The sequence below is a fragment of the Heteronotia binoei genome, chromosome 20, assembly GCF_032191835.1.
Source record: "Heteronotia binoei isolate CCM8104 ecotype False Entrance Well chromosome 20, APGP_CSIRO_Hbin_v1, whole genome shotgun sequence".
In the NCBI taxonomy this organism is placed as follows: Eukaryota; Metazoa; Chordata; class Lepidosauria; order Squamata; family Gekkonidae; genus Heteronotia; species Heteronotia binoei.
The window spans coordinates 12662596-12672605 of NC_083242.1; positions in this window are offsets into that span (position 1 = coordinate 12662596).

The following is a 10010-nucleotide window of genomic DNA, read 5'->3' on the forward strand; positions in this document are numbered from 1 at the left end:
TGCTTTTACAGTTTGATCTTTGTACACTCCTGAACTACTCCCCCCCCCACCCCCGCAGCTGGTTTAGATGTCCAAAATTGAAGAATCCACACACCAGCGTGTTAACTTGAGAGGTGGGCCGTGCACCCTGCCGTTGCGGTACCCTCGGAGTATTCTCGAATAGCGGGGCCTGGAACAGTTCTGTCGAGAGCTCTTATTCAAGTAGCGCAAGCGACTCCACCCCTTTTCGAGTGACGTCAGAATCTTGGACGCGTGTGTTTGTGTGGACCCGGTAAACCAGTGGCCCACGCACCTAAATTTATCATTTCTGACGGCGGGTTGCTTGGCAGCCGCTCGCGACGCCTGAACCTCATCTCCTCGTCCCCGTTCAACTGAGGCTACCTTTCATTTGCTTGATTAGCCGCTCCCACACCTAACGTAACACCCCGAGGGGTGAAATAAAGCTGCGTGGGGGTTTTGAAGCGGAGGTTGCACTGGAGCCGTGTCCAAGGGCTTGGTTACTTCTGTTTGGGGGCATTCCATCTTGTACAGTGAAACATTTCTGTTCGGGGGGAGGCGGGGGGGAGAGGTGTCATGTGCTGCATTGCCCAAGTTAATCTTTGTATTTCCGTCTTAATTCTCATCTAGAGTTTTGTCCCCCCCGCCCCCATCCCTGTGGCATTCGGTCTCCTTCAGCAGCGACCGGGGAGGGGGTTTGTAGGCATCGTGACAAATTCCCCGCAGGTGCATTTGGTCCAGGAGGTGTTGCTCCCAGTTCGCCCCTGTGTCTTTTCTCACACAGTTTGGGGGAATGAGCAACAGCTGGGCGCGTATCCTGCTTTCCGAAACGCTGTAAGCCCCGTAAAAGAAACCAGTAAGGGCTGGTCACGTGGAAGCGTGCGTAGGAGTAGAGGTTATCCATCCTTCCGTGGGATTTGGGCATTTGATTTCTTTTTCTTTTTGCTTTGGATGCATTCGGTCTAAAGATGTGAGTAAAACGCTGTTCTGTTGCCTGTCTGATTCACATTAAAAGCTTATCTTTGTGGCTTGGAGCGGACTGTGGCTCTCTTCATGCCCGGATCTTCCTCGGCCGCAGGGCCCTTCGCCAGCCCTGACTCCAGCCCTCTGTGTGTAGCCTGAAGCCAGTGGTTTGGTCCCCACTTCCATGGGTGGAAAAAGAAACAAAACCGAAGGAACTGGGAATGGCAAAACCTTGCAGTGGAACAAAGCAATAAAGGCCTAGTGTACATTTTTTTTAAAAAAACACCTAGCATTTATGTTGTATTTTTTAGCTTTAAGTGTGTAACCCGCGTTGCCTCAGTCTTCCCCGTATTATAGATTGGGGGCATGGGAGAATGGGTTTGCCTGAGCCTGCCCAGGAAGCAAAGGTTCGTGGTCGAGGTAAGATTTGGACTCAGAACTTCTGGGCTTGCAGCCTTCCCCGGGTGGACTATTTCATGAGGTGAGGATGGCAAATGGAAAGCCCCGTTAGCAACAACAAACCCAAACCCGACACTAGGCAATTACGTCCAAAGAAATTAAGTCCCCCGTCGATAGTTTCTAGCCCAAGTATTCTGCACAAAGACCCGGGTGTTTTAATTTCTCCGTTTCCATTTTCAATACAAATCTTCCACAGCGGTTAGGCTAGAGAAATTGGTGGTGTGAACTGGGATATTGCCGATTGAGTCCACTTCCTGAAAGGCTAGCCTGAATATAAATTTTTATAAATTGATTACATGTTACTAAAAATAAGTAGGGATTAACTATATGCTGTTTGTTATGTAGAGAAGGCGAAAAGAAGCAACTGGAGTATATTTGGTGATGCAGACTGGGACATTGCTGCTTGAATCCTGTTGTTGACAGGTCAGCCTGTAATGAAATCCCATTAAATGAGTATTGGTCCTTAGATCCCCCTTCCCCCCCCATCAGTTTCTGCTTTTACAGTTTGATCTTTGTACACTCCTGAACTACTCCCCCCCCCCCTTCATGGTACATGAAGTAACATTAGTAATAATTTTTATTGTAAAAATTAATTTCTCTAGCCCAACCACCGTGGAAGATTTCTATTGAAAACTGAAGTGGAGAAATTAAAACACCCGGGTCTTTGTATGGAATACTTGGCCTAGAAACTATCTACATGGGACTTGATTTCTTTGGACATAACTGCCTAGCGTCGGGTTTGGGTTTGGTATTGCTAATTGTGTACATCGCAGCACTCCGTATTGCTCCTTGTTGGTATAAAAATGTAAAACCCCTTTGGCACAATTGGGTTGCCTTCTGCCACTGTACTAAGCGCAGAGCTTGATGCTGGAGGAAAATGCCACGTCCCGGAGGGGGAAAAACACACGAGGATCCAGCCCCCATGATCTGAGTAAGAGGCTGGGGCAGAATTTGGTGTTTGTGCTGAGGACATCGGAACACCTGCTTGATCTCAGGAGCCACCCCCCCCCCACTGTGTAAGTCAAGGGGGAGTAGATGTGAATTGTGATGAGCTTGCTGAAGCAATGACTGTTCAGTCGTGCTACTGACTCAGAATCATAGAGTTGGAAGGGACCTCCAGGGTCATCTAGTCCAACCCCCTCCACAATGCAGGAAATTCACAAATACCTCCCCCCTCCCCTCCATGCACAGTGACCCCTGTTCCATGCCCAGAAGAAAGCCCTCCAGGATTCTTGGCCAAACTGACCTGGATAAAAATTTATTCTTGACCTCAAAGTGGCAATTGGCATTTCCTTGGGAATGTTAGAAACGGCCGCGTGCAACCATTCCTGCTCTCCTCGTGATCTGCCTAAGTTCACAGGATCAGCATTGCTGTCAGATGGCCATCTCGCCTCTGTTTAAAAACCTCCAAGGAAGGAGAGCCCGCCACCTCCCGAGGAAGCCTGTTCCACTGAGGAACCGCTCTAACAGCCAGGAAGTTCTTCCTAATGTTGAGCCGGAAACTCTTCTGATTTAATTTCAACCCATTGGTTCTGCACCATCCTCCTGGGGCCACAGAAAACAATTCCACACCATCCTCTGTATGGCAGCCCTTCAAGTACTTGAAGATGGGGATCATATCACCTCTCAGTCATCTCTTTGAATTTCCCTGCCAGTGTGCAAGCTTAGCCAAACCCGTTAGGCTGGTGACAATTCATGTTGAAACAACTGTTTTCCATTGCCTCCTGTTCTCACTGCTATACTTGAATCCCACACAAAGGAAACAAGCAGTTTTCCTTCTGAACAACTATATGGCCAGTAGTGTGTTTAAACATTGCCTTAATTCGGAAGGGACTTGATAAGAACATAAGAGAAGCCATGTTGGATCAGGCCAATGGCCCATCCAGTCCAACACTCTGTGTCACACAGTGGCAAAAAAAAAATATTATATACACACACACACACACTGTGGCTAATAGCCACTGATGGACCTCTGCTCCATATTTTTATCCAATCCCCTCTTGAAGCTGCCACCACCTCCTGTGGCAGTGAATTCCACATATTAATCACCCTTTGGGTGAAGAAGTACTTCCTTTTATCCATTTTAACCCGACTGCTCAGCAATTTCATCGAATGCCCACGAGTTCTTGTATTGTGAGAAAGGGAGAAAAGGACTTTCTCTACTTTCTCCATCCCATGCATTATCATGTAAACCTCTTATGTCACCCAGCAGTTGATGTGCCTCCAAGCTAAAGAGCCCCAAGCGTTTCAACCTTTCTTCAAAGGGAAAGTGTTCCAACCCTTTAATCATTCTAGTTGCTCTTTTCTGCACTTTCTCCAATGCTATAATATCCTTTTTGAGGTGCGGTGATCAGAACTGCACACAGTACTCCAAATGAGACTGCACCATCAATTTATACAGGGGCATTATGATACTGGCTGATTTGTTATCAATTCCCTTCCTAATAACTCTCAGCATGGCGTTGGCCAGTATCATAATGCCCCTGTATAAATCGATGGTGCGGTCTCATTTAGAATACTGTGTGCAATTCTGGTCACTGCACCTCAAAAAGGGTATTATACCATTGGAAAAAGTGCGGAAAAGGGCAACTAGAATGATGGCCTTTCATACACTTGAATCCCACACACAGGAAGCTAGCGCTGTTTGTAGATTCCCTCCCACATCTCAGAAACTTCTATCAAACAGCTTTTCAAGTATCTTGTTTCAAAAGTAGTTGGTTTGGGGGTGCAAGAGGATACTTCACGCTCACAGTGCTAGCTGCAGAACACTAGGTTCTGGCCTAATCCTTATCACCTTTGTGTTCTTAAGATCCAGATTACAGATCTCACACGCTGCCTGTCCATTGTTCCCTTGCACTGCTGTTGCACATGGCAAGTGTGCTGTCCTAATTTTGCCACACGAACACAATTGTCTGCATAAAATCTGATTTTCGTTTTGTGGTCCAATGGCTCTGGTGCCGATGTCACCGTGAGACGAATGTGACATCTAAACTGTATTCTAGGATACGCCATGGGAGGGCGCCAAAGCCTCTTGGAAGTTTAAAGGTATTAAAAGGATGAACAGGAGAACGACATAGTCCTTTCATTCTGTTCAGAATGCTCTAAATCCCTTTACAGAGCACAATAGAAACTGGTAGGGTGGGATGTGTAAAGCATCCCCAGAGCCCGGAGCCTAGGCTCAAAATCCCGCTTGGATCATAAAACCCTGAGAAACACCAGCCTCATCTAGCTCACAGAGTTGTGAGAAAGTGGAAGAAAGAACCATACTCTGATCTCTGTTCAGGAATAGCAAGATGAAAATGGGAACAAATGCTTTTGTGAGGCACTCCAAAGGGATCTGTTGAGGCTGGGTGCGTGGGCATCAACGTGGCAGATGAGGTTCAATGTGGCCAAGTGCAAAGTAATGCACAGTGAGGCCAAGAATCCCAGCTGCAAATACAAGTTGATGGGGTGTGAACTGGCAGAGACTGACCAAGAGAGAGATCTTGGGGTCATGGTAGATAACTCACTGAAAATATCAAGACAGTGTGCGATTGCAAAAAAAAAAGGCCAACACCATGCTGGGAATTAATAGGAAGGGAATTGAAAACAAATCAGCCAGTATCATAATGACCCTGTATAAATCGATGGTGCGGTCTCATTTGGAGTACTGTGTGCAATTCTGGTCACCGCACCTCAAAAAGGATATTATAGCATTGGAGAAAGTCCAGAAAAGGGCAACTAGAATGATTAAAGGTTTGGGACACTTTTCCTATGAAGAAAGGGCTCTTTAGCTTGGAGAAACGTGGACTGCGGGGTGACATGATAGAGGTTTACAAGATAATGCATGGGATGGAGAAAGTAGAGAATTTTCTCCCTTTCTCACAATACAAGAACTCGTGGGCATTCGATGAAATTGCTGAGCAGTCAGGTTAAAACGGATAAAAGGAAGTACTTCTTCACCCAAAGGTTGATTAACGTGGAATTCACTGCCACAGGAGGTGGTGGCGGCTACAAGCATAGCCAGCTTTAAACGGGGATTGGATAAAAATATGGAGCAGAGGTCAATCAGTGGCTATTAGCCACAGTGTGTGTGTGTGTATATATATATATATATATATGTGTGTGTGTGTGTGTGTGTGTGTGTGTGTATATATATGTATATATAAACACACACACACATATATTGGCCACTGTGTGACACAGACTGTTGGACTGGATGGGCCACTGGCCTGATCCAACATGGCTTCTCTTATGTTCTTACGCTTTCTTGTACTGGGGCAGATCCATCATCCTTTAGAGCAGACTTCCCCTCCCTTTCTGAGGCGGCTTTGGGAATCTAGCCCAGGCTGGTGGGTGTAACCTCAAAATGTCCGCCGCAGCAGGTGGAGCCAACCACAAAACATCAGTGAGGGGTATCACGCAATGTTCCCTCTAAGCTGCAGAGTCTCGTGAGCAAAAATTCTACTTTGTGAGCTACTGGTATTAAAAGTTGTGAGCTGCTGCTTAAATGTGCTCTGGGGTCATCCTTCCTGAGCTCAGACAAAAATTCCACAGCCAGTTTCCTTATCACCACCCTTCCAGGAAGCCCCACCAAACAATGGGTACATTCACAAACCGATTGCCCTCTCACCACACCCCCTCCAGCCTAGAAACAGCAACTCTCCAGCAGCCCTGGCCTCACTCAATGCACAGCAGCCAAGAAGGTCAGAACGCCTGCTCCGGCTGCAACGCCACTGAGGATGTTCTCCGCAGCTGAGAACGAAACGTCTGGAAGAAAAACTTTCTCCAGTAGAACACGGCACTTGAGCCCGAAAGATTCTACAAACCCTAATGATGATGACAGCCGTGAAAACCTGAAATCTTTGATATCAGACAAAAATGTGTGAGCTGGAGGCTAAAAATCTGTGAGCTAACAGCTTAGAGGGAACACTGCACATAACATATTGTTTAAGAATGATTTCTCAGGCATACACACAGCTTCCCTGCAGTCGTACAGTGAAGATCCTCATGCTGGGGTGGTGGCCGCTGCTGAAGCAATGTTTGTTCTACCCGTTGACATGCTCAGTATGGTCACAGCACAAAGAGGAAGAGGCTGCAACGGTGCTCCCGTTCCTTTCCCAGGATATTTCCCAAGAGTCATACACCCAGGACTTCTTTTGAGCAAGAGCGCAGTTCCAGCTGGCTTGGTGTCAGGAGGTGTGGCCTAATATACAAATGAGCTCCTGCTGGGCTTTTTTTTTTTTTTACACAAAAAAGCCCTGTGCGAAACAATGGTGACATCAGGTTGTGTGGCCCAGGGCTTTTTTGGGAGCAGGAACACACAGGCACGCAGTTCCAGCTGGCTTGGTGTCAGGGGGTGTGACCTAAAATGCAATTGAATCCCTGCTGGGCTTTTTCTACAAAAAAAAACCCCTGTGTGAAAAAATGGTGATATCAGGGGCTGTGGCCTAATATGCAAATGAGTTCCTGGTGGGCTTTTTCTGACAAAAAAAGCCCTGCATGCACAGAATAAATGTACTGGTGGCAGAAGGTTCTAAGTTGCGGCCAAGTTATAGCAGCCCCCTAGGGTTTCCTTCCAAGGCAAGAGAATGGACAGAGGTGCCTCACCATTGCATGCCTCTGTGTTGTGGCACTGGACTTGAACATATGAAGCTGCCTTATACTGAATCAGACCCTGGGTCCATCAAAATCAGTATTGCCTACTCAGACTGGCAGCCGCTCTCCAGAGGCAAGCGGAGGTTTTTGGCTCTTACTTGCCTGGACCCTTTTTAGTTGGAGATGCCAGGGATTGAACCTGGGACCTTCTGCTTACCATGCAGATGCTCTACCACTGAGCCACCGTCCCTTCCCTTGTTTCACTCGAAGATTTGACCAGTTTTCAATAACTCTTTCAGAGCACGGCAAGATTCCAATTCTTTGCGCGCAATTAAGTTACAATTTTCAAAAAGCCTTGGCTTTAGCTTCTAGTGAAATGAGGGAATATAAAGTACTACCTCATCGCTGTGTTATGCTGTGTACATAACATATTTGGAATTGGGACTATTCAGAAACACTACGGGGTCTTCTCAGGAGCAACTGGACTGAGGTTTCCTTTGAATGTGGAAGGACGGATTATTGACTACGTGGGACTGCTTCTTATGAACCTGCTAGGTTGCATCCTTCCTTTGTTTTCACTTTAGGTGTTCTGTATATCAGGGTATGTTTGTAAGATGGTTTGTCTGAGAGAGTTTGTAATAATATAGATTATAGACGTGTATTTTGTATATTTGTATAAGTGTCTTTATGCTGCTTTGGAGGCTGGTTATCACAGAACCCCGTGGGGTTTTCTCCAGTCACTCTCTGCTGTGTTTCTCTGTTGCACAAATCCCCAGGTGGGGGCAGGGGATCCCTTGGTTGGAGGCCCTCCCCCCGTTTCAGGGTTATAAGAAAGCAGGAGAGGAGAATGTCTGCTGGGCACTCCATTTATTCCCTATGGAGATCGATTCCCATAGGGTATAATGGAGAATTGATCCACGGATATCAGGGGCTCGGGGGGGGGGGCTGTTTTTTGAGGTAGAGGCCCCATATTTTCAGCATAGCATCCGGTGCCTCTCCTCAAAACACTCTTCAAGTTTCAAAAGGATTGGACCAGGGGGTCCAATTCTATGAGCCCCCAAATAAGGTGCCCCTATCCTTCATTATTTCTAATGGAGGGAAGGCATTTAAAAGGTGTGCGGTCCCTTTAAGTGTGATGGCCAGAACTCCCTTTGAAGTTCAATTACACTTGTCACACCCTTGCTCCTGGCTCTACCCCCAAAGACCCCAGCTATTTCTTGAGTCGGACCTGGCAACCCTATAATGGTGGCTGTCATGATTCTAGGCCTGGTGAGGCCTGTAGGCTCTAGGGAAGCCTGTGTAGGAGTAGCTACAAGGCCTCCGTTTCCCAGGATCCCTTCAGACCCTTCTGATTGGCCGGGCAGCAGTTTGGGTGGGAAAACTTGCCCTGAGGGGGTGGGACCTGGGAGGAAAGCATAAATAGGCCTTGTTTGAGAGCGGTTGTTCGCTCTGGAAAGGCTGAGCTGGAGGCAGGTTGCAGCTGGAGAGGGTGAGCTGGTTTGAAATTAGTAGAAGGGAACGGCTAGTTAATTGCATTAGGGTTTTTATTTCTTTGTACCAGCCTTTACTGTTTTCATATCCACTGTTGCACTAAACGGTTCTCTCTTCCTTTTTTTTTTTTTACAAACTACTTGTTTTTGAGCACTTATCATAAACCTGTTGTCATATTGTTCCAGCCCTTTATTAGGGTTGCCAGTCCCCAGGTGGGGGCAGGGGATCCCCTGGTTTGTTTCAGGGTCATCAGAAAGCAGGGGTGGGAAGGGAAATGTCTGCTGGGCACTCCATTATTCCCTATGGAGACCAATTCCCATAGGGTATAATGGAGAATTGATCCACGGGTATCTGTGATACAGAGAAATTGGGTATTTCCTATGATGGGACTGAGAGAATGCTCCCAGAAGCTGCCCTTTCAAGGACAACTCCTACGAGCTGTGGCTGACCCAAAGCCACTCCAGCTGCAAGTGGAGAAGTGGGGAATCGAACCCGGTTCTCCCAGCTAAGAGTCTGTGCACTTAACCACTACACCAAGCTGGCTCTGTTTGCTGCTGAAGGTGCCGCTGAATTCAAACCTTGTTCTGTTGCTTCAGACCAACACGGCTGCCCACCTGGATCTATGGTTAGTAGGCATCGGAGAAAAAACGCCATGCTGACCTTTAGATGGGAGACTGAGAAAATTTTAGTTTCTTGAAAAGAGAGGTGCTGAAGTTGTGGCTACTTGGGAAGCTGTATTGATCCCGGAAGTGTTTCTGTTGAACGCTGAGTGAGTGTCAGCATATGGTTCCCAACAGGCCTGGAGGAAAATGTCCCTTTAATAAAGATGTGATGAGCAGAAGTGAACAGTTAAAGCTGTCTGTGGCATGGAGGTAAATAGCATCACCTGGTAAATCACACCCCACTCAGACTCTCTGGAAGGAATAGGATTTTTTTCTCTCCAGCCAGGGCTTGTTTTTGTAGCAGGAGCTCTTTTGCATATTAGGCCACAACCCCCTAATGTAGCCAGTCCTCCTGGAGCTTACAAGGATCTTCTTACAGGGCCTATTGTAAGCTTCAAGAGGATTGGCTACATTAGGGGGTTGTGGCCTAATATGCAAAGGAGTTCCTACTCCAAAAAAAAGCCCTGCAAGTCCAGGCAGTTGGGAACTCTGTGCCAGGCCTGTTGATCCACTGTGTTGGGTTGTTGTAAAGTAATTTACCATCTTGTGTGAGAAACGGTTGCATGAGACCCAAACCCCCTTTGAGGGCATGGAACGAACTGAGGATTCTGCCTATAACATGCTCAGAACAGTTGAAGCATGAAGAGAAAGAGGATCTGAGGGGGGCTGATACATGTCTGAATCAGATCGTCTACACAGGACTGGCAGCGGTTCTCTAAGGCAGTGGTCTCCCACTGTAAGCTCCAGGACTGGTTTTGTGGAAGATGATTTTTCTACAGACCGGCGGGGAGGGGTGGGGATGGTTTCGGGATGATGCAATTGTGCACTTTATTTCTATTAGTTTGTTGTGGTGGTTAAGCC